The following is a 25,281-nucleotide window of genomic DNA, read 5'->3' on the forward strand; positions in this document are numbered from 1 at the left end:
GGCATTGGGATGGCTTCAGGCAAATGCCAGAACATTTTAGACAAGAATCTGACTAACATTGCCAGCAAGACGGAAATTGGTTATTGCAGGATTAGCAGAATAATGATAAAAAAGAAAGATCAAGTAAACACATCGACAGCAGGGAGATCAGTAATTGTGACAGAGGATGAGGATTTATTTCTCAACGTGTGATTTTTCTTCTGCTCTAAAATGTACTACAATCAAATAGTTACATGTTTGTAAAATTTGCAGTGGGACATTATGTTACTGCAGTAAAACATGCATTTATTTTAAAGCTTTTTGTTTACAATAATAGCCAACAAGGTTTCCTGCGTCTCTATGCCAAAAGCACTTTTCACTTTGACATATTGTTACATAGAGTGGACCACCACCTAATTGCAGTTTAGTATAGCAGAATTTGTTGTGAAACATAAACCCCAGTTATTTGTAAAAAAAAAAAAAAAAGAAATTGTAGATTGGCAGAATTTTCTGTACAGCACATCTAAATTATTAAAAATAAAATGCAGCTTGGGATGCTAAAATACCTCAGTGCAATGTGACTAGACAAAATTTTGGCTGGGCTTTGCAAAGAATCCAGAGCGCCATTAGTTTTCCTCAAAGCCGATTGGCTGGACACCCAAATCGCAAAACAAGGAAGATTGTGAAAGTTAAACTCTGTGATAATACCAAGATGATTTCCTCTGTGAGTACTAATGCATACCAGCACATATTTGGTGTCTGAACTATTACAATAGAAAATCATAAACATTTTTAGAAATGGTCTCAAGTATTTGGAAATCACAACCATTCATGGGTGGCCCTCCTCCTTAATTCCCACAAATACTGTGGTCCACTTTGGAACACAGTATTTGTGGACCTTTTGCAATGTTTAGACATTATTAGTCACATCATCACTTGTGTCATAATAATGGCATAAAAGGTGATCATGTAATACATCAAGAATTAAACATGTTTTATGGAATATTAGGATTCACAAATAAAGAAAAGCAAACCATAGGACATTGAAGGTTTAATGAGCATCAGAAGAAACAATTGTAATTTTGTATGTGATATGTGATGTTATGAAAAGTATGCAAGAAAAAGTATGACTGAGTTTCCAGTAGGGTTCCTGTGGCTCCTCTTATACCAATACCTTAGCTGCTTCGAACAGCGTCTAAAGTTTGATAGTTGTGTTTACAAAGATGTAAAGTTTCAAACGAGCATATCAAACCGTACATTTGCGTGTCAAGTTTTCTGGTTCTCCATGCTTTCCAGGGCCTGCGTCCACCCAATGGCTCCAATGTCTTATCAAAACAACCACATGTGAGTTGAAATGTGACAGGACGAGAAGCAGCGCATGACAGAAATGGTTGTTTTCCAGACAAAGATTGTGTTGTTGAGTCCTGAGCCACGTTGTCCTTCCCTGTTCCACTTTGGTAAGATTCACTGGACCACTGATCTGATTGCAGTCTCATGACACAAATCACACAGCTCATCCCAATCAGATCCAAGTTGTTTTTCTCAAACACTTGCATCATTCTTATGTTGGGAGTTAACACCACAAAAACCATCAACAGCTGACTTAGAAAATTATTAGGTGGTGTGTGGAACTGAATTTTCTGCAGATGAGTTTAACATTGCACTTGGATATTACCATAATATATATATATTTTTTAGCAATTTCTTTCTGTACCTGCAGGTTATTGCAACTCTACTCTCAACCCAGCAAGGCTGAGGAATCCTTTGCTAATTAGATTTCCAGTGGTTAAGCATCCAGACGTTGCCAGGGCAAACTGGAACTGGGATCCTGGAGCTTTGAACAACAATTGAGAGAACAACCCCCACAGGAGAAAGAGGTGGATTCTATAGACTTGTTTTCACGTGTGTGTCAGACATGGTTCAAGAGTTTATTCCAGGGTAGTTACAAACCATTCTAGTAAAGAATGCCTTGGCAACAGCAGAATTGGGACAATGAATGAGACTGAAATTATGAGTTCAAGATTTAGACTTAAGATTTTTATATAATAAAAAAGCCCCGAATCTCATTTCAAAATATATTTTGAGCATCTATATTTATATAGTGAAACTCTAGAACTAGACCTCCAGAGCTACCTGGCAAGATAGACAACTGAACAAGTCGCCTAAGCAGCTGAATAAAAACATGTTAGATAAAATAGCTGGGGATTTCTGAATATTTCAGAGGGCCCAGTGTCCAAAACAAAATGGCTCGAGGGAAACATTTTATTAAATTCATTAGCTTTTATGGTCGAAGAGGAATGACGGGTGGCTTCTTGCATTTTACAAGGAATAGAAAATCAATGGTCCCTTTAGGCCTAGAGTTCTTGGATTAGTACATCAGCTGCCTTGTGTCAGTATGATATTGTTTCTACTCCCCAAGAGTCTCCATTGTGCCATTTTAGGAAGAGGACAGGATGGGATCTGGGCTGCGATGCATCTGTCAGGAGAGGCTGGGACCCTCTTTGCCATCCTGCCACTCAGTCAGTTCCCAAGGGAGCACTACTCTGACCTTAGCATCTATGAAATTCAGACAAGTGATGGGTTGTCCCCTCACAGGGGCCATTGACTGTCACCCCAAGTCAAAATACTGCTCCTCTGTTCTCAATGAATAATCCCTACAGATTAGAGTGTGTTTTATACTTGAGCTTCCATGACAGATCTTAAGAGAGTTTGTGTTAAAGTAAAGGTATGTTGATACAAAGAGACGAAAGCTCAAGAAGCTGTCTGGACGGCTTTGATCCAATTTTCACCTTGTTCTATCAGAATTGGGATAAAGATGTTGGCTTCTCATAAAGATTGAATATCCAATAAAAATGGATGTTGTTGGCTGACACTGAGTGCACTAGGTATTAGTCTTAGGGAGCAGCAGGAGGGCCTCTAGTAAGGCTTGCTCTCAGGACTTCTTTATTCAGACAAAAAGCTGGCCAGACTTTACACAGAAGGATCTAAAGCAGGATTCAGACAGTGAGGCGGTACTCTGATCGATCGGTAAATCGCTGCAGGCATCATCCATCGTCTTCATGTCTATTTGCAATGGAAAAGAAAAAGCCCAAAGGACCATCAGGGAAAAAGGGATTGGGCGTGCATCAGTGAGATCCCTTTCATTTGTCTCCCTGCTGTTAATTATTTACATTAATCTTCAGAGAGACCTATAACTCCCCTAACCCTCTGTGCCCTCTGTCAGTCAAGATGCACCTTCAATCTTCTGGGGTGTTCATGGTATTTAAAACGAGGCTTGCTCTGGAGGCACCTAATCAAACAGATCTGTTAAAAAATGCTGGGTGGCATTTGTTCACACCAATAAGCCTCATCTTTCTTTCAAATCTCATATATGGAAGTGAATGTTAACTGGCATCCAATCTCTTTGGCATCAATAATTCAGAATGTTATAGGGACACACAACCTGAACCCTACATTGACAAAACTCCGAGCACTGTCACTCCCTCAAGGACGTCATAACTGGATACTCCTCTGAGGCCCTAGATGTGAAATTCAGCGCTAGTGGAGAAAAAGCTGAGTGTTTCTGTTTTCTGTATTTTGCGTGTTTTCACTTTTACCTTTCTACTTGAGGGACTTTAATCTGAGGTAGCAGCTGAAGTAAGCCAACTTATCGGCTTGAAGAAAACCCCAGGGGAATGCTTAGAGGTGGATGCTGAAGTGTTTAGGTATTCTAACTTTCCCAAGGTGCATTTTGCAAAAGAAAACAGAGAATGTGTTGCAGTGCTGAAATGTTTCTAACTTCAAGTTACTTGACAGCTTTCACTTGGCATACAACTACATTCCCTTACCAATGAAACTCAATAAGTCAGAATATCAAAAGTTAAATATTTCAGAGTGCAATTTATATAGATTTATCAACGACAATCATCAAACTTCTGAATGACAGACGGCGTCAAAAGTATTTCACCAAGGCTAAAGGGAAAAGGAAATGGAATGATCTATATTTCAGTTTGTTAGTTGGTTTGCTTAAGTAAATTAACTTTTTGATGATATTCTGAATTATTGAGACAGAAATTACTCCAAATTGGAGAATTGTAAGATTCATATTGCAAACATTTTAATACATCAAGTAGGGGTTAGCCCGATATCATATAAAGAAAAAAAACAAAACAACAAAGAACATAGGAAATGCAGGAAGCCCAGGAGTTTGCCTGCACTGTAAATGTAGCTTGTATGAGTGCCACTGCATTCATTTGCATGCTGCCTGTCCAAGTTTACAACAGTAAACCAGCAAATGCTTTGATTTCTCTGTTAGTGAGGCTTGGCTTGCCAGATGCAGATTCTGCTGACAGCATCTTGAACCTAAAACATTTGAAATAAATACTTGAAAACAAAAGAAACACTTCATCCAAGTTGGACAGAGCCACAGGGGGAATTACACTTCTGTTGCCCAAATGGCAACACAGAGAGAATAAAGAGCTTAGTCTGCCAATGAGGCTGCTATCTCTGACATGGTTTTACAGTCAGCAACATAAAAAATTAAAAACTGTGGTGTGCAAACCTCCAAAATACAACTTCTATCACAACAGATGCAGACAAACATAAGATTTAGAGACTATTACATTTTTTGTCAAACACAATCTGCGCATAAATTGTAAACTAAAAGGATATAATCATTGCAAAATACTTACAAATGTCCCCAAGTATAACTCCATGTAAAGAGGTTCCTTCCTGTTTTTTCTTCTTTATTTGTTATTATTTTTGTGCCATACACAGAGAAAGCCAGGGTTTCTTTGATCTCCATCTTCCCTTTGATACAAATGATTTTCTAAATAATGTTACATCCTGAATGAGTTATCAGTCTACCGCAGTGTTTTTGCCTTCTATTAAAAGAAATAAATTATGAATGACATCTTTAAAGATGAGTCAATCACAACGTGCTAAAAGTGATAACAGAACTAGATTGCTACCTTGTTTCCTGTGTAGATCCGAATGTCTTCATACTGAGTGATAAGCTTTTGATGTCACTGTGATGCAAGGAGGGGCCTCCTGCTTCCATCTCTTAGTCTCGACAAAAGAGGAGGCCACAGATTTAGCTTTGCCAAAGCTGAGATTTAAACTCCAACGATAAGACACGGGAAGACAGGATGGCTGAGACTTGATCAAAGGATGATAAAAAGCTATGAAGATTCCTCCACTGCCTTTATTCCTTGTTAGCGGAGGTAATCACACAGCCGTCAACGTGGAGATCCATCACTGTCACGTTGTCCCAACAGGACTTTCAGGACTAGAAAAATAGAAAGAAGAAGTAGCAGAGGCCCATGGGACAAAAGAACATTTGGCGAAATTTGTTTTAAATGAGAATAAAAGCAATGAGCCCTGCTTTTATATGTGAAGGGTTTTAGCGACCCGAGTGGTCGATGCTGATGAGGGGAAATATAAATCAAGAGTAAAAGTGAGGCTTCTTGGTGAGAATGCTTCTCAGAGATAATGGCATCATCATGCCTGTGTGGTTCTCCATTCCTAGGAAGATTAAACACTTTATCATTGTCGTTGGGACAAACATATTCTACGGCAAGCATTCATCCAATTATTTGTCGTTTTTTCCACTCAAACCAGAGATCCACATGTCAGCTTCATCACACACCACAAGCTTTAAAACGGGGAGATGAAAAGAGACAGCAGTCTTATCAGGACAGCGTTACCTTTCAGGGGTAGTAGCCCACGGTGGCAGCTGACCTCACTTTTATTACCGCTGTCTTTTACTGATGATATCATCCAAACCCATACTGAAGGCCCCTGCAGCTTCCGACCTCAGTTTATCTCATTTTATGGCTGTAAGAACTGACTTCAGCAAAAAAAAAAAAAACCAGTGGCCATGGGCAAGCATACGCCAAAGAACAGTGAGGCTCCTCGCACCTCATCAAAGCCCGCAGCGAGTCATGGAACATGTAAGAGATAAGGTGAGAGCGAGGCATCAGACAGGAAATAGGACATGAACAGTGACAGCAGAAAGACAGAAATCCCAATGAGGAGGGAAAGGAAGACAGGAATGACAGTGTCTCATAGCTCGCTGATCTGGAAGCATTTAGACAATCAATCCCAACTTTCAGATTGACAGGCTGTGTTTTAGCAACAAGCTACAGTTACAGTAGCCATAAAACACAAATGAATGTGATTTAAAAGTGCAAATCCTGGGCTCCAGCCTTTCAGATAAATGTTCTGTAGTTTTCCTCTGAGATTAATTAGGCACTCAGAGACAATCACATTCTCCATGGCTGTCTCCTGTGGTATAAATTTGACTTTGAATCAAATGCAACATAATTTTTAGTGTCATAATTTCAACAGGTGAAATTTGAAGCCAAGAGACCAAATCGCATGTATGTGAAGTTTCATTTTGAAACTGATTGAGCTGATCACAGAAAGAATCCCATTTTATCTTGGATGCATATTCAAACCCTTTAAGCTTCATCAGCTTATGGGTGCAGCAACAAGAAGAAGTAGACCTTCACAGGGACCAGTCTAAGCTTGTAATTATTGACAAAGACAAAAACTCAGACCAACTAAGACCACTTAATTTAATCAAATATTGCACCTACAGTCAATCATTTAGCACCACTGTCAGGAATACAGTTGATAAATGAGGCAAGTCTCACTGGAAATATCTTTTTACATCACATCAAGTAAATATTTTGAGATATTTTTTTATATTGATCCATTTTATATCCACCAAACTTCCCAATTATATTGTCGGGGAAATAAGCTCTGAGGGCAGCAATCACAGTTGTCCACTGTTCTGGATACATGGGGCCCTAGTGGCACTTCACTCTGTCAATCGGGTGCTTATCTTTCTGCGTGCGTCTACTGTGACTGAATTGTGTGTTAACGCATGGCCTTGATCGTGGTATAGATAACATTGCCTTTCCTAGGCTTAAAGAGGATAAGGGCTTATCTCTGTTAAACCTCCAACAGTCATAAGAGGCAGCAGAACTTCCTTAGAAGTCCATCTAATTGGGGCTCAAATCGGCTTTCAAGCCTTCCTTCCTTTCCTCAAACGCTGAAATCAGTGCAATGAAGATGTATTTTACTGGCATTGGATCAAGAATGTCATTATTTTAGTCTTGCCATGAATAATACCAGTATAGAAGAAAGAGTTTTATCTAAAAGGGTCAGCTTTTCTGAATTTATATTCAGTGAGATAGATAACATTTGAAAACACTCTACCTTGACAGACTGCTCCTTCAAGTTCCCCAAATAGGGAGTACTTCAAGGTTTTATGTCACGCTTCAAATAAAACTACAATTCATACTAGAGGATCAAAGCACTGCACATTATATTTATCTGTCAAATCTCTCAATGTTCAACAGAAGATGTTTTCTCACTTACCAGAGAGTCTCCTTCCAACAGTCCCCACATCCTTCTCCTCCCTTTCTCCTCCCTCTTCATCCTTCCTCTAGCTTTGACCAAGCAGTTTTAATAATAGGAAAGTGAGGGGACAAACGAGGCCATCCATAAAGAGGCCAGACACCGGCGTGAGCATGCTGTTGAGTCTGGGTGGTGGTGTCATTAAGTGCGAGTGCGTGATAAATGCACTGTGCTTGTCGGATTTGAGCTTCTCATTAGTCTGTGCTCAGGAGCAGACCTGGGGCCATTACTCTTGCAGCTGCCTTGACAACAGGCTGATTGTGTCTGCGTTCAAGAGCAAAATAAAGTGGATTTCTATTGTAAAACTTGTATGCAGACAGGCATTTTAAACAAGGCACTGGACCTTTTGGGAGCCATTGTTAAACATCTTCCAGGTTCAGACAATAGTCCTGCTGAATTTAAAACTTCCATTTTCCAAAGGATAATTCCTTGCAAAATTTGAATTGGGTTAAACTGGTGAAATAAATATTAGCAAAATAGCACCTGAAATGTTTGCAAAAACCAGACACGTCTTCAGCTTACTTAGCTACTTGTGAACTCACAAAGGAAATCGGTCAACTCATTAGGATGGGATGTTCATCTTGAACATTGTTGTTGGCACCAGATGACCCAGGTGGAATTTATAGGATTTTCACGCACGCACGCACGCACGCACGCACGCACGCACGCACGCGCGCGCGCGCGCACGCACCATTAAATGTAGATGTAGATGTCAATGGAGACATTAAATGTAAGGAATATTACATTGCAAACTTAGAATCAAATTATAATCAAACATCCTTCAAACAAACAGCTTACCTGAGTTTTGCTGGGATGTGGCGGAAAAATTATTAGAATTGGTCAAAAAGCCAGTGCCTGAAATGAACTGTTTTTGTTTAAACTGCATATGGACCGGTCATCTGACCAAAAAAGTCTCCAGTATTTTAAATTCTAAATAAAGATAAACACCAGCTGACCTTAAATATGAGACAAAGATGCTCCTGGATGTCCAGTGTTTGAAGGGTAACTGCTTCAGTTTGTTGCCTTTAATATCGGAGCTCAGTTTTTAACTGACTTGTCAAACAACAACCACCAAAGAAAAATACAAATATGTACTAAAACCTTTAAGAAACGTCTAGACCTATTACTTAAGATAGTCAGGATCCTTGAAGGGGAAATCTATACAAAAAAAAAAAAAAAAAACACAGCTAGCATTGAATCAATAAGAAAAGACCTGTTTTGATTTCAGGTCTCAAAGCTTTGATTAGAATTTCAAAGTTTTGACGTGGCTGGAAACCAAAACGCCACTGTTATGATGTTGATATGAATAAGATATGAGGCTTCAGAAATGTGGACACATACACCTTTCTGAATAAGCAACACATCAACAGATATTACACTTCAGTATCTTTTAAAACACAGGGGGAAATAAAACTAAGTCTCTTTCATTTCAAACAGTCTCTTCTGCAAGTGTAAATCTAAGGGTGTTTCCACACCTAATATTCTAGTAGACTCAGTTATGAATATGGAACAAATTTATGACATTTGTTACATTTTCAGCTGGTGCAGTTTGCTTTCACACCACACTGTGCTAAGCGAACCAGATCTTTGGTCTGCTTACATTAATATATGCTTTAAAACCTCACAAACATTTATTTCTTTTGCAATCATCAAGGCAAACAAACCAGCGTTCGATTAAAGCGCTGGTTTGTAAGTGTGACTGCACCCTAAAACTTGCATTTTTCTTAATTCCATAGTTTCCCCATCGTTGATAGCCTTAAGTTGTTGGTTTTAACTTTGCGTAAAAACTGTAACACAACTCTGTAGTTTAGTCTCCTATGTATTGCTATCCTTAAAGTTACAACACATATTTCAAATGGGCTTGAAATGAGAAAGTGTTTGGGACATTTACTCCAAACTTCTTGATATATTTTGAGGCGACAAACCTATTAATATCTACTGAAGATGACAGACTGATAATGTGCGAACGCAGCAGCTGAAATTCCAGTGCAGAGCAAGTGTGCGTGCCCGTAAGAGTTACTGCTTCATACCATTCATGCTTCATATTTCTGATGCATCTGGCTTTGATAAACAAAGCATAAAAGAACTTTAGAGTTTTTGACTTTTGTCTGAAAAGCAGACCTCTTTAAACTGAATTGTCAGCAAATATTCCTGAAACAAAACAGAAGAAAAGCTTACATTAGAGGTCATTTTTGAGCATAACCAGAAGTATTTCAGTGACGATGAAGAGAATAAAAGTCTATGAAATAATACATTTTTAAAATATTTGACACCTTTTATGTATTAAATCATAGTAGCTTACCAAATAGACTCCTTAACACCTGGAGTCTAAATACCTTTTTTTAAAGCAAGACATTTGATTGCTAGGGCTGAAACAATTAATTGGATTACTCGCGATGAATTGATTATTGAAATAATTGTCAAATAATTCAGTAATTGCTAACTAGAAGATAGACTCAAACAAATAATTTGCTGAAATAGCACCTCCAGAGCGATCAATCAATCAATCTATATATATATAGTAACTTTTAAGATGAATCAAACACATTTGCCTGTTAATATGTTCTTGCCAAAATTCAAGTAGTTCAAATTTAGCTTCACCTTGTTCAATTTCCATAAATGATAAAACATTATTATTATTATTATTATTATTATAACAATAATAATAATAATAATAATAATAATAATGATGATAAAAAAATAATTACCAACCAACACCTTTTGTTATAAAATTATTAACTTGTAAATTAGTAAATTAAACACATTAGTTTTGTGCTCTACTAATTTTAAATCAAATCAGAAGGGGCTGAGCTTTTTACATGTTGGTGTTACAAGCATATTTTTAAGCTGCACAATCATCCTTTGCTACAAATGATAAGCATACAATAAAGGAAAGCTGTGGTATTGCATTTTAGCCAGTAACATGCTTTGAGTATGTAATTTGCCACCAAGATACACACAGTACACATTTTATCTATTTATATGACGTTATATGTTGATGAAAACTACAACGATAGAAGCTCATCTTTAAATGCATGATCGCCTGTTTGTGGTATCTGACAGCAGATCATGCTAGAAGCCACACCTACTGGGTCTGCCTGCCTGTATCTGTGGTTAAGCCAGTCGTCTGGATGTCTGGTATCATCAATTCATAGAGACAAGCATCTGCCCAGGTCTCCTAACTGTACCTCTGTCCTCACTGGCCTTTCAGGCTGTTCTGCAGACAGCTATGTGCTATTGGCTCGGCAGTGGGGCTTATCACGATCAACACAGGAAATGTGAAGCCACATAGAGCGGCCGCTGACACTTTAATTTGTCACCAGCGATAGGGTTTGTCAAACTATTCATGGAGTTCATCAGCCAGCGGGCTGTATTTGCTCACTCTGTCGATGACTTTTCAGCCCTCTTGAGAAATCTTCCACCACCACGACCTTGATGCTTAACTGTGGCATATTTTTCACGAGCAGGTGCCATGTTCCTCCTCAGCACAAGACTATGCGCTGGGTACTGATGAAGCTAAATCAGTGCTTAAAAAAAAAAAAAAAAAATCCCTCAATAACTGAGACAATCACTTAATGCAAAACAGTGTTATGGTTGCAGCAAGGGGGGAGTACTCAGCTGAAGAGCAACCGGAAACTCTCAGGTAAATGGAAAGAACGACTTTCTGGAGTTCAAGGTGAACATCTTGGAAGCATTCACAACACTCTTAGCGAAAGGCTTTTCCTGGCATAATCACCATCACAAGCCACCAGGAATAATTGTTACAAGTTTCCTCTACAAGGTTACATATCATCAGCTGTCAGATTCTGCTCATGAAACAAAATACATAACTTGCTGAAGTTTAAACTATGCATGAGGAGGAGAAGACAAGGGTGTTAGTGTCATTGAACGTGGCATGGTGGTTTGGTGGTATGAGAATAAGTGGTATACTATCAGAAATGGTTCATCTACAGAGTTTTTTTTAGGCACAACCATCCGTCAGATTTACAGTGGTGCAGATTTAAATGTCTCGTTAAGGTTAGACATCAGAGGAGAATAGGCAGGCTCGTTCGTGATGACAGACAGCCAAGTAGCTGAAATAACCACTCGGTATATCTAAGGTATTCAGAACAACATGTCTGAATGCGCAACACATGAAAGCTTAAAGAACAAGAACGGCTGAAGACTAGACCGGGTGCCACTCCCATCAGATAAGAACAGGAAACTGAGGATACAATTTAAACAGGTACACCAAAAATTACCAGATTGGGAAAATATAACCTTGTCTGTCGAGTCTCGATTTGCAACTCTCAAATGGCAGGGTCAGAACTTGGCGTAAACAAAGCATGGATTTATCCTGCTTTGTACTGTTTAGGCAGCTGGTGGTGGGTAAGGATGAAGGGGATAATGTTTTGGCACACTTTATGCCTCTTAGCACCAATTAAGAATTATTTAATTGCCATAGCTTAAGGAAAATCTTCATCACTAACATGTTACATTAATCAAGATAATGCATTCTGATGTTAAATATATAACAGTATTTTTTTATATTTATATAATTTAGGCAACGCACAAAATAGTTTTTACAGTTGGAATATATGTTTAGACCATATATGTTTAGTCTTTACATTCAAAGTTCATGAAGTCTCAACACAGCACACACACACACACACATATATATGTATTGCTTCATTGACCTTACATTGCTAATTTAAAGGGTTGAGTCCTGAAATATTTTAACTTCATAGCCGATGGCCCAATGGCCTCCCAAAAGCCAAACAAATGGCCATTTTACAAAATTAATCACATCCAAGTTCTATTTAAGCTACAGCTTCAGGTAAAGAAATGCTCCACTGAAACCATTACCAACAAGATGTAAGCATAATAGAAATGACCACCATCTCCCAAGTACATTAGGAATTAGTTGAACTCTTCCAATCTACTTTAACATCCACTTTCCATTACACAACAGAAAAAAAGGTTGCATTCGAAAACGATGCATCACTCGGCAAACAGAATGAGATGATTCACTTTAATCTCTGAGATTTAATTTCCTTACTTCTGTCCAAGTGATTTGCTACTGCAGATGTCTTCTCTCTATGCTTAAGCCCTGCGGCCATATGCTCCAACTACACAGACTGTGAAGCGAAGGGCTTTTAATCAGTCTTCTCAATGATGGCGCACATTCTGTCCTTAGAAGACACAAAGCTTCCAGGCTTGTTTGAGTCTCTCACTTCCAAGAGTTTCAACTGAAGTTAGGTCTGAGACCCCTGCACCTTTCACTGCATTGTGTTTTTAACTTTGTGGCTTTCTCCTCTGTTTGAGGTGGTAGCAATCCTACTGTTGTTCACAAACACATTTTGAACTTTACTTTCATAGGGACATTCTTATAGGAACACTGTTAGTATTGAATAATTTGATTCTTTAATTGTTTTCTTTTACAACACACACACTTGTTTTCTGGGAAAGAACACAAATGCTGAAACAAAACAAACACATAAACATAAGCATGCATGAAGTACTTATTCAAGGAGAGTTGGAATGGGAAAATGGCTACTATTACAAAGCGCTTTTGATTTTACATCGTAGTTTGAGTCAAATACTTGTCCTTCCAATCCAGTTGGACAAGAGCATGAAAAGGAAAATGTACCGTTTTCCATTTGGCCTCCACATAACAGCTTGATACACCATCAAGCTGAGCACACAGCCAAAAGCTGAAGAAACAATCCCCCCTACATCTCAGCAGCTATTTTGGATTATACCCAAATGTCCAAATATATAAATTTTAATATGGACAGGATTTGGACAAAGGTTTATGACACATTGCATTAATAGGCAAACATGAACATGAACTTCCTCAGCAGAACTATTTGCTTTTTGACAACAAAACCTAGATCATTTCTGCATAAAGACAGCCAATTTGAGAATTTAGATATAATAATACAAAGGTCACATAGCCAAAGAAGGAGAGGAAGATGTAAACATATAGCCTAATGATACATTTTTAATGTTATTGACAGACCCATTATTTATTAATTGACTTATTGTTGACAAAATATGATGAATAATAACAATTAGTCCATACTGGAGTCCTGTATTTCAAGTTTAGGTACTTTAGTGGGATCCACGTGAATTATTTTTACATGATGTTGGGTTGAGTATGCTAAAGTTATCATACTCGGTAAAGCTAGCATGGTAGCCAACTTTAGCATGTAAACCACCATTAGTATAGTTCCTGAAATTTACTCTTGATGGTAACAGTATAATGTTGGGATAGTAGCAAAATTAACTAATTAGTTCATGCTTGCATCTCAGCCAAACTTTACTAATGTTCAATTTTTAACTTAGTTTTAACACCATGTTAAATTTGGAGTTGGTTTTTTCATTGTGGCAACCCCATTTGAACTACATTTCAGCTTCTGCTGAAATGGCCTGTTGAATTTCTTCAACAGGCCTACATTTTTTTATACATATTTGTCCTTCCAATATTTTTACTGATTTGAAATTTCCAACTGTGTCTGCTTTAGCTCGGCTTTTTTTCCCAGCAGCATATAAACTAAATGCTATTTTTCCAGCATTAAAATTAATTAAGGTTTTCATCTTCATTATTTAAAAAGCATTACCATAAATTTCAGACGTGCACTGAAATCAGATCTGCTTGTTTATGACCTTTACTTGTTATTTAAAAACAAAAAAAACAAAAAAAAGACTGTTGACCCTTTGCTCATTTAAATTGTAATTATAAACAGCCTTGAGTCAAGCATTGGAGGGCTGCCTGACTTTCACCTCAACATTAAGTAATCCTTGCCTCATTATCCAAATTGACTAAATGTTTCCGACCCAAGCTAAGAGATTAAATTGTTAAGAGATGTGAAAGCTGACTTTAAACTGTAGCACCCATCCACAGCTCTTGGAACACGTTCCTGAAACAGATGTTGGACTGTTTGGTGTGTAGCCATGACTGTCAATACTGCAGAGCCCGTTTTAATCTTTTGGTGGGGCTTCATTCCTTTCACAAGGCTTGATTTTTTTAAACTCGGCTGCAGATAAAGTTTAAACTCTGTGGTCTGGAAGCTTTTTGTTTCTGCATGAATACAAAAATGTAAATGCTACTGCTGGACATGGAGCAAAATGCCTGCAGATTGTTTATCCTTACAAAGAGCTATTACAGAACGTGACTGTTTTCTGTTACTCAAACGGAGATTTTTAAGTGCATTTGTGTTTTCTCAATCAAACTGACATCAGCTAAGCATTTTTGGGTGTACAACACATGAACTTTTCATTATAAATGTGGGATCTGTTTGAGGTTTGAATTTAGTGTTTATGTGGGTTTAGTTAGTCTAAAGCTCCTAGACGTATACATACAAAAAAAAAAGGGTTTTAGAGGGAATGTAATCACAAATCTCATCAGATCACTGTTAAAGAGCATTCCAAAAAAAGTACCCTACAGAATTGGTAAAAGAAAAAAGAATAAAAAGGCTTTTGCTTTATAGATGCATGTTGCAAACACCCAGAGGATTACAGGTTTGTGGATCAATATCTCTGCACTGGGCCTGCAGGCTTTCTGATAAATATACAACAATGTGAATGCTATGCCAAATAACTTGTAAAAACACCTACATTTGGCAGTTATAATTTATTTTAATTTTTAATTAATCAAAATGTCTACACTTCATTGGAATGCATTGATTTCTTTTTTTTATCTGTAGTAATGTGACTAAACAAAGTTTTTCTTAACCACTCCTTAAAATAAAAAAAAATGCCATCCCTTTTGAGTACATGTACAGGTAGCTACATACTTATTTGAATGAGTAAAGATTGGTCATATACTAAATAAAACTACTAGTCTAAATTGCCCACAGTCAGGACAAAAAATAAAATTTCAAAAATAACAAACGTTAACGAACAAGGCTGGACTTGGACTCAAGTGTATCTTACACCAAAATTGTGAGGAAGATGGTAATGGACATAAAAATTAAAATCTCCAAAGCTGTTTGTTGAAGAACTGCCAGTAAGAGTGGCATCTAGGGGTTTAACAACTCTTCATAAATTCCTACAAGTGCTATCTGCACGCCAATCTGCTCTTTGGAGGGTTGTTTAGCAATTTCTGGCTGACTATCGTAAATGTCAGTGTGTCTCGTTAAGCATGGTGGAAGATTTCTGATGTTATGTGGCTGTTTCTCTTCCACAGAACCTGAGGATTTTGTTAGAATACAATAATAAGGCATTTTAAATAAGAATCTTGTGGACTCTGCCAGAAAAATGAAAAAGGGTCATCAATGGTTATTTTAACAGGTTAATTATGAAAGTGTTTTTGCCAACTCAACACACAAAATAGTTCATCAGACAAAATAAATATTTTTATTGGCATCTCAGTCACCAGTGTGTTTACCTGGTTAGAGTACAAAACCTTGTAAAAAAGAAGGGGAAAACTCTAAAAACTCTAAATAACTCCAACCTATTATTTGGATTTCTCTTTAGCATAGAGTTGCAATATTTTTATTTAGAGCACAAATGTCAAATTTCTTGTTTATGCGCACAAACAAAGCCAATTCTGAATCTATTGGTAAAAAGGGGGTAGGAAGGGCACTCACAGCAGTAGTTTCAATCATTGTGTGGGGCACCGTCTGTCTCTGAAGTCTAACTTTTGTATTGCATAGACAACATTGTTCATGCAGCCTAACAAGATTTTAGATAAATTTAGTGTTTCAAAAACCCATCCATTGCTTTTCTAAAGAAAACCCAACTGGGGAGCGGTTCCACATCCTCAGGACTCAGCCTAATGAGCAATGGCACTCCTTGTCAGACAAACTATGATCTAACTAAAAGTCAGGTTGCAGTGAAAAACATCCACAGGGACTTGAGTCAAGTTTCACCAAAACCCTAAGGGTAAACTTTGTTAAATAAAAGCAGTTCTGTAAATAGAACAGCCTGCAAACATGTACAGCTTGTTGTCATATACAGAATGCAGATAATGCCATGCATCTATAGCAAGTTGTATATTAGGGCTCCCAGAGTCCCAGCAGTCAGCCATTAGTCTAAGCTCTCTGTCCCTGTGTGAAATCTCTCAGCATTCTTTCAGCTTTCTGAGCGGATCCAAGCGAAGACCCTCCGACAGCAAATGTGCGCCTCCACTGCACACATCATTGATACTAATGGGGACGGGTGTAGGGTAGGGTGGCATGCGGATCAGAGTGTGCTGGGGTGTGATGTGTGGGTGCACACAAAGTAACCAAAGTCAAGATTACACAAATGGAGCTTGTGTGTTTGCTCCGCGGCGCAAAGATCAATTCATGTCACTGCAGCAAATGGTATGACAACCAGTCTCCTCCCCAACACCATCTGCCTCCTCTGTGCCAATTTGTCACAGCACATCGAAGTGTGGCAGTGCCCTCATTTAACACTGAACGATAGCATGGCTTGGAGAAGAAAATGTAGAGAAACAGATGAAGAGGAGAAGAAAATAAGGGCAGAGGCAAAGACTCAAGCCCTCTGGGTAACGAGTGAGAGAGGTCAATGTGAGTTTATAAGAGGGCAAAGACAACGAAATATACACATGGGACATTTTGGTGACTCAAGTGTGAAACAGATACACACAAGAATCTGAGTTTAAATTTGGATCAGGACATCGGATGCATAACTCTTTTCTCTGAGAGGATTCATGTAAGCTTTAAGGCCAAAACTTAAAATATATATATATATATATATATATATATATATATATATATATATATATATATTTAACACAAACAATGTTTGTGTTCACAATTCACAGTTTACCATGAAATAAGAGTCATCTGCAGTCCAACTGTGGCATGTACTTAAGTATATCTTTCTTTACTCCAACTACAACATTCAGGCTGCAGGAAAATAAATAAACAGGAAACCCATAAATAACTGTTATTACAAATTGTATGATAAAAAAAAATCATGTGGGTTAAAAGTTTATCTCAGTTAATTTGCAGTAAATCTAGCATCATCACAACAGAAGCTGGGTTTTCAAAAAGCCGCTTTGTGTTCTGACGATCCACACAAAGACCTTTTCAGAAAGTTCCTGGCAAGTGGGCTTTGAGCAAATGTCCATACATTTAAAACTACGCTTCTTTCACAGTGGCAGCGACATAGTGCCTGCATTATTAAGCAAGTGGGTGACAAGATATGAAAGCAATGCCCTTCATTCTTTTTGCCTCCCTCTCTCTTACTCCTGCATTTGGCAGAATAACACCTCCATTCAACTCAGAGGTCTGATCGCGTTTCATGCTTGTGCACCCGCACTGACTACCATTCTGTCCCATTCAACCTACGTTGATGCATCTTTGTGCCATCAATAATGACATTGGGGCCCCTCATGCCACCATGATGCCAGAGATCCAGCTCAGCAACAAAACCTCATTCTCATACACTCAACCAGGAATCAGCAGTGATGTTTCTCTGCCGTCAGCAAAGTGCATTGCCAACATGGTGGGCTTCTATTCACTTTGACTGATGCAGAATACTCTACTTTGGTCCCGAGCTGCACGTGTGCACAGCCAGCCAAAAGAGGGGATCACAGAACAGTGAAGCTTTGAAAAGCAAGCGTGAATAGAGGGAACCAGAATGTGAACATTCAGTGAGTGAAAAAAGGAGCTTGCAAGGACAAAGCTTTGTGTTAACCCTCTACTGTGCTTTTTATTCTTTGGTCAAGCTAAAACAATATCATCATAACCTGCAAAGGCAACACAATCAGGGAAAACCAGTAATACCATTACCTAACACACTGCTAAATTTAAACTCCCAAACTTCTCCATTCATCTTCCATCAGAAACCTGGTGAATTTAAGCAGATACAACCTCCTCTGCAGCTACTGGAGACATTGTTATAAGTCTTTATATGCCTTTATAATAACTACTTTTCACAGTTCCAGCCGTTTAAAACTTTGCAAATATTTTTCCTCAAATTCACAGCTTTGCCCTAGTCTGAGACATCATTTTCTCATGACAGATGTATAAGAAAGGGCAGATATAAATATTCAATATACAGAAAGAATGAATGGCTAATCATAAGAAGAGTTGCTATGTGCTGATCCAATCATGTGGTCGGGTTTGAGTTACGCAAAGTTTGGTTAATGTAAACAGCAGAAGCAATATTTATTTCCAGCCTTAGTCTATAACAAAAAAATCAAGATGCACAAGAATAGTCACACACTACGCCTATAACGTTTATGTTCTAAGGATGTGCAAAGAAGCAAACAGAGGGTAAAAGGTCTTACAATGTCTGACATTTAAGTTACATTACAAGAGGAGAAAAGAAGGTCATGTGATCTTACAGTTTTGTCACGTCCAACGATCCAGTAATCTGTGCTCCTCCTACTTCTCCAAGGTAACAATCTGTCTTGTTGCGTGAAGGACAAAGTGGCTCGGTTGGTGGGCCGTCAAATACTAAACCCTCCCTTCGAGGATCCTCCTTTAAGAATGCTTAGTCTTCAACAAACTTCCTGTGAAAGCAAACAGAAAACCACATAAGAATGCACAATACGAACAGCTGCACGGCAAACGCTCTGCTTTAAAAACCTTAGGGGTTTGTCACATTTGCCTAAATGGTGGCCGGTGACCCACAGAGGCCCCATGAAGAGGGGCTTTATGTCTTCTCAGAGTAATCTCCTCAGTCACTGTGCTGTCATAACATCACAGCTAACACAAGCAGAGGAGTCATAAAGAGAGCCAGATGTGCTGGGCTGAGCTGGGTTATGGGCACAACTTGGTGATGACAATAAAGAAGCTGAGGATTTTTATGGTTCAGGAGGACTGCAGGGTGATGTTTGAGCAGTTTGCTTTTCTGCCTGGAAAACAATGGGTCCATTTGCGGAAACATGCCCAGTTTAATATCCTTACATGAAATGGGCCATAAGTTCAGAATTGTTTAATTCCCAAGACAAAACTCCGCCCACTCTCCACAGATTGCCAGGAGTGATCTATAGACTAAATGCAGCACCCGGTGTAAGATGCCTACACTTGTGTTAAATGCAGGGTACATTATCTAAACCTTGTTTTTGAAACTGACAATGTGCAGGTTTGTTTATGGAAGATGTGGAAGCAGATATGCTCCAGGTTATTTGCTGCAAAACAAAAACAGTGTTATAGAAATACGTTGGCGTACAAATTCTTAGTCATCCACATCTAGAGCAACAAGGCGAGTTGATTCCCATGTCTAGTCTATTAAGAAGGGCTGCAAGTAACTAGGAATGCACCCTATAAGTTTATCTCACATTGATACTTTTTAAATGTATGTGATATGTGCCATAATGTTTTGCATGTGCTTGTTTAGTAATTATTTGTGTAATATTTTTACTATCAGATTTTTGTGAAAATAAGACGCTTTAAAGAAATCACAGCAACAGAGGACAACAGCACAACTTAGAGCAACTGGACTTTTTTCAACCTAAAAATGAATCCATTGATGCTATATAAGTAAGATGAGTTGTTCCTTTCAGTTCAGACTTACAACTAATAACTTTTTTTTAAAGTATCCATTTAAACCTTGTTTTTGCAACAGACAATATGGAAGCTGATATAACAGCAGATATTTGCTTCAAAACAAACACTGTGTTCACAATAACAGAAACAAAAACTGAAAAGTTTTTTTAAAAAAGTTAAGGAAAATCATTCAGATCCACCAGGGAAGGGGATCTGGATGGATCTGTTGAATTTCGAAACAACCGAAGAAAAATGTTTAGCTGGCTTTCTATTCAAGCATGTAGGTCTTGTCTCTTTATGTGGTTAAGGTTTATTGAAACATCAGCTTTACATCAGATATTCCCAAGCAGACTATTCACAGCTTTCCTTTCTCATTCAGTACTTATTTACACAGCTTTTTTTTAGTTCCATATAATTATCAGCATCCCTATTTTGCTTTTGTTCTTCACACTCACGTGTGCAGCACTGCAAAGTCTGTCTCACACTGACATCCTTTATTTAGCCTCCCCACCCAAATAAACCACATTATACATAGGAGCATATGTTACTAATAAACTTCCTGGGAATCCATTATTGCAAATTCAGCATTCCCACCACATATGTTTAAGTAGTTTATGATGATCATGGCTGAGTAACAGTAACTGGTCTATAGATTTCCAGTAACTAAACGAACCCCTGGAGACACTTTATCTGCATGTTTTCACCAGCCCCCCCTCAAGCCACTCAAGTAAAGCGTTGGGAAGAGACATCCTCACTTTGGAGGAATTCCCTACAACCTTAGCCGTGGATCAAGCATGTCCACTGACCAACTCCCGCAGCGCAGCAGATGAGCTGCTGTCTAAATCCCTGTTGAATGAGGCAGCCGGCTACAGCTGGTGTGAGCTGAACACAGCCACTCACTCCCATCATAGCACCATAAAGCCACTGAAGGCCTATAAATTCTTAACAACCCCAGACTCTCTGTAAATTAAGCAGAGCTGTGTGACAGCTTCAACATGCCGGTTTGTGGTGACTTAACCTGCGTGCTGTAAAAACTGGAGGGGTCCGGGGGCTGGCTGCTGGAAATGTTAAGGTCACTGTGCCAAATGACCAAATGTCTTAGTCATACAATGGCAGCCCGTGGAGTAACATACACCATCTCTAAAAACACATGGAGAGGAGGGTTTATTTAAACAGAACCTTATAATAAATGCCTCTTTTTACAACAAATCTGTTACAAAGGTTTGTCTGAAAGGAAATGGAGAATAAAGAAACCACACACTGCCATGTTTTATTAAAGATTTTAAAACTGTTTTAAAATATATTGGCCGAGGATTCTGGTTTAAAGCCATTGCCTCTTGTAGTATTTTCTTACATATCAATAATCTTCAGGATGACTCTTTGCCAAGATAACAAGTTAAACACATGAAGTGAAGCTACAACATATTAGATTGAGACCAGATTGGCCCAAACCAGTCCCACTGAATCACTGCTTTATGTCATACCTAAACAAACTAAACAAATGTAACATGCAGCTGGCCTGGGAAAAAAAAACAAAATAAAAAACACCATGGCTTTAAGACTTAATTTCACTATACTGATAATTAAACTTTGGCCAGGTCTTGCAAGACCCCAAATAAAAACAGCCTATTTTATGTTTCATATTGTAAGTAGTGCACATTTGATACTGAAGAATTAAAGGAGGAATAAAACTTGAGTCAAAACTAAAGAAATAATTTACATATTCAAACTTCCAAAAAAACAGTCATGTGAAACCAAGCCAATGAACACTTGAATAAATGCTTATAACTCAGTGACATCAACTACAATTTATTGAAAAAAATATTAAAATGTTTAAAAAAAGAAACATTGTAGCTGCAACCACATATTTGATAGAATACATATCTAAAAAGATCATAGAAGTTATTTATGTCAGTAAATAAAGGACAAGTTGGTAAACCTAAGAATGCCTACTGGACTCCACGCCATGTAAGCATTGGCTTATATTGGGTGACTGAAGGATGCACAACCTGCAGTAGAATGCAAAATAAAAAAAGCTATGGATAATTCTTCAAATGCTATATACAAGAACTGCACAATATATTTAATCTCAAGCATCATAAAAGTACCACTTTATGTCACAATCACAATGACAACTCGTGACACATAGTGAAGCATATTAACTTAATTTTAAGCCATGCAAATGTCTATAATTGTCTCCAGATATTACTAATTGTCGTTTCCAAGTATTACCTTAATATATATGTGAGCTTAAGCTGGAAATAACAAACCCAAACCAGTGCAGAAACTTGGGATTCAGGCTAAAGCAACTACCCACTGAAGACATGCATCGGCTTCACTGTCCTGGATTCCCAAAACCACTCAGAATATGGCTAATTCCAAAACAAGAATGATTTACTGAAACCCACCACATGTGCAAAACAAATTTAGATATCAAGGCCTAGAATCCCCATCTCTTAATTACAACCTGCTACTCTTTAGAAGCGCTCAATCAATTCCCCCAAAAAAGTGTGTTCTCAAAAACAACATGTGGACTGGATAAGTAACATGATTAAGAGCCTCTGGCAGAGATGTTAGAGAAATTAGGGCCGGCAGATTTAGCTAAAGAGGGCACAGAATGAGGAGGACCTTCAGCCTATGTCTGTTGCTTGACTCAGACTTTCTCCACTCCAGTCTGAATAGAGTGGCAACCAGTATTGATTATACGGAATGAGATCAGCAGGTGGGACTATTATCAAGCGCTGCAACTTCAGCTGCTGAAGCTATTAGACAATGTGACTGGAATGCATAGGAGATGAAGGATAATGTTGCAGAAACTGTTTCCCTGGCAGACTGTGATCATTGCACCCTTGTGTTAGTAAGATTCTATAATTTCTAATCTTATTTTCAAGGAATAGCCCCACAGAGGGTTTCCCTTATCCTGCCATAATAGTTTTGAAGCCAGCCACATTTCCTTAATGAGCTTTTTGGAGCCCTTCATTCCCATTAACACCACTCTGACAAACAATTTACTCCTTCAAACACCCACCTTGAGCATCCCCTTGCACTCCAGGTCTCACTTTCAGGAGTTTTGTGTCAATTTAATCTCCTCCTTTGAGCAAAGTTGGCGAAGTAATTCCTTTCCAAAAATTGCCCTAATTCTAGCAAAACAAATTTGTAGCACCACAGCCAAGCTCACCACATTCCCTATTATTACTCCTACCACTTTGTGGATATTTCCCCACAGTCCTTGCAGAGCTCATTGGGTTGTGGTCGTGATCAATGGCCCCTGACCGTAGGCGTCAAGGGGGCCCTGGGCTCCAGAAATGGAGGCATTAATAATGCAGGGTCCAGGCCTGTCATATCCTCCATTAGCACAGAAGAGGCGGGAGACCCAATGGCTGATTGATTACTAATTAGATTAATTGCCATCTTTTAGACAAGGGGAGGAATTGGAGCAGTGACAATTATGAGGGGTGAAGGGACTTACCAAAGGAAAAATATCCACTTACTCCTCTAAAAATAGAAATTTTCACAGCAGAAATGCAGAGGAATGTACAATTGAGGAAAGAAGAGTCAGAATTTGAACACAAGAATTCAATTAAAGGCCAAACAACTACACAGTAGTAAAAAGAATGTCTAACAAATTACCCAATTCCCTCTAGGCCTTTCCCCACAATGCACCTGCTAAAAGCAAACAGCTCAGCTGCTCTGACCACAATGTTAACTAAAAACAACGGTCGTGTTATTTGCTGGTGTTTTCATTTGAGACAATTTTCCTCCTCCTATTCCCACATGCGTCTTGTTTGCCATTACAATCCAGAAAACAAAAAGGCCCAGAAATGTACAGAGAGCCTGAGCTCAATTTATTCTCCACACTTTCCCTTCATACAAAACTAATAAAGAGCTCACATCAAAGCTGCAGAGGACACATTTGGTGCAGAGTAGGGTAAAGAAGGATCGGACAACATGGTGGAGTAAATGTGCAATTATTTACATGGATGCTTCCCAAATAGCAACATTATTTTTGTGACACTCAACAATGAAGTACTAACCAGAACTAAAGCATCCCCACATCACCAACACACTGTTAAATCAGCCTTTACTATGGAACATCTACAGTAAAAACCCAAAACTATTCATACAACTTGCAGATTTAGAATTACAATTGTTTTCATTAAACTAAGCATAAGAAATTAGACAGGCATTCGTCAAAAGATAAAATTATGCAAAAATAAAGTTGATTTTAAAGAACAAATGATATATATATATATATATATATATATATATATAATTTAAACCATTGTCAATAATCAATGGCACAATTTTGTATGAATCATAAAAATAAAATTATTCTCATTGTTGCTGGTCAGCTTTTTGCATGATAATTTCATGATTTAACTATGCTATTGAGATTCAAGTATTTTCCCACCGAGGTCTGAGGTATCAGAGCGTATTGAGCTGGATCCATAGCTTTATACAGCCTGTACAGCTGTACTAATATGAAGCTAGAGAAATGTACACATTTGTGGTTTGTGACAATGTTTACATTCGAAATTTCTAAAGTTTTCCGTGATAGCTCTTCTGCAGCTTAAAAGTTGTTTTAAAGAAACGCCAGAGAGAGCCTTTGTGTCAAAGGTGTATAAAATATCACATTGTTAAATTAAACACAATAAGTTTGGGTTATTTTTCTACCTGCTGAAGCTGCATTCATTAGCCACAAGAATATTAATAATGTTGACAATAATAATGTTATAAAAATATTTTTTTTAAATTAACAAAAGACACAAAGATTTTTTGGGAAAAAATACAAGATTTCAAAGCTACAAAGAGTACATGAAATGTGTTTTGGTACCTTTCTTATAAAGCTTTTTAATTACCAAAACACCAGGTGAGTACAGTTTCTATAATACACTTATTTAATTTGATCGTTTTCTTTTATAGCAAATGAAAAAAAAATGTGTCAAATTGTGTTCGGTTTTCATTTCCACAAGTGTTAACAAGTGAAAAGCATCACATTTAAATTCTCATCAGGTTGAAACAATTTACTTTAAAACACATAAATAACCAGTAAGTGTAGATGAAGATTGCACACAAATGAAGTGTGTGATATATTTGGTTTATTAGGAGGAGTGCTGGTTATAAGTATCAGTAAATACACGATAACTTTCTCACTGTTAGTAAACAGGATTTTCCTGTGAGCAAGTTGGAGCCATACTTAAATTACTTACTTAGCTGTACTCACGGTAAAATAATTGAAAAAATGTCTGATAGACTTTTTTTCAAGAGTCAAGTCCAAGTCAAACACATTCAGCAATGCCAAAATAATGTTTCCATTCACAGCATGAAGGGAAACATGCATTTGTGCAATAGTTTCCAATTAACTGCCACAGTGGTATGACTGAACTCGTTGCACACCCACACTAAATATAAACAGCCTCACAAACAGCCAATGAATTTCAAATGGGGAGCAGCTTCATTTGTTTCA

General features: G+C 38.0%; 1 protein-coding gene across 3 annotated transcripts in view; it reads right to left on the bottom strand.

The window, feature by feature from the left end:
* The window catches only part of sema6cb (semaphorin 6Cb), a 163,273-nt gene that overhangs the window by 79,670 nt on the left and 58,322 nt on the right, over nt 1-25,281 (bottom strand). For all 3 annotated transcript variants that reach the window (XM_008430892.3, XM_008430890.3, XM_008430893.3), the window contains exon 4: nt 18,668-18,835. The gene's annotated coding sequence lies outside the window, so the exon portion shown is untranslated. The remainder of the gene's footprint in view (nt 1-18,667; nt 18,836-25,281) is intronic.

This window comes from Poecilia reticulata, chromosome 16 (assembly GCF_904066995.2).
Source record: "Poecilia reticulata chromosome 16, P_reticulata-male-v2, whole genome shotgun sequence".
Lineage (NCBI taxonomy): Eukaryota > Metazoa > Chordata > Actinopteri > Cyprinodontiformes > Poeciliidae > Poecilia > Poecilia reticulata.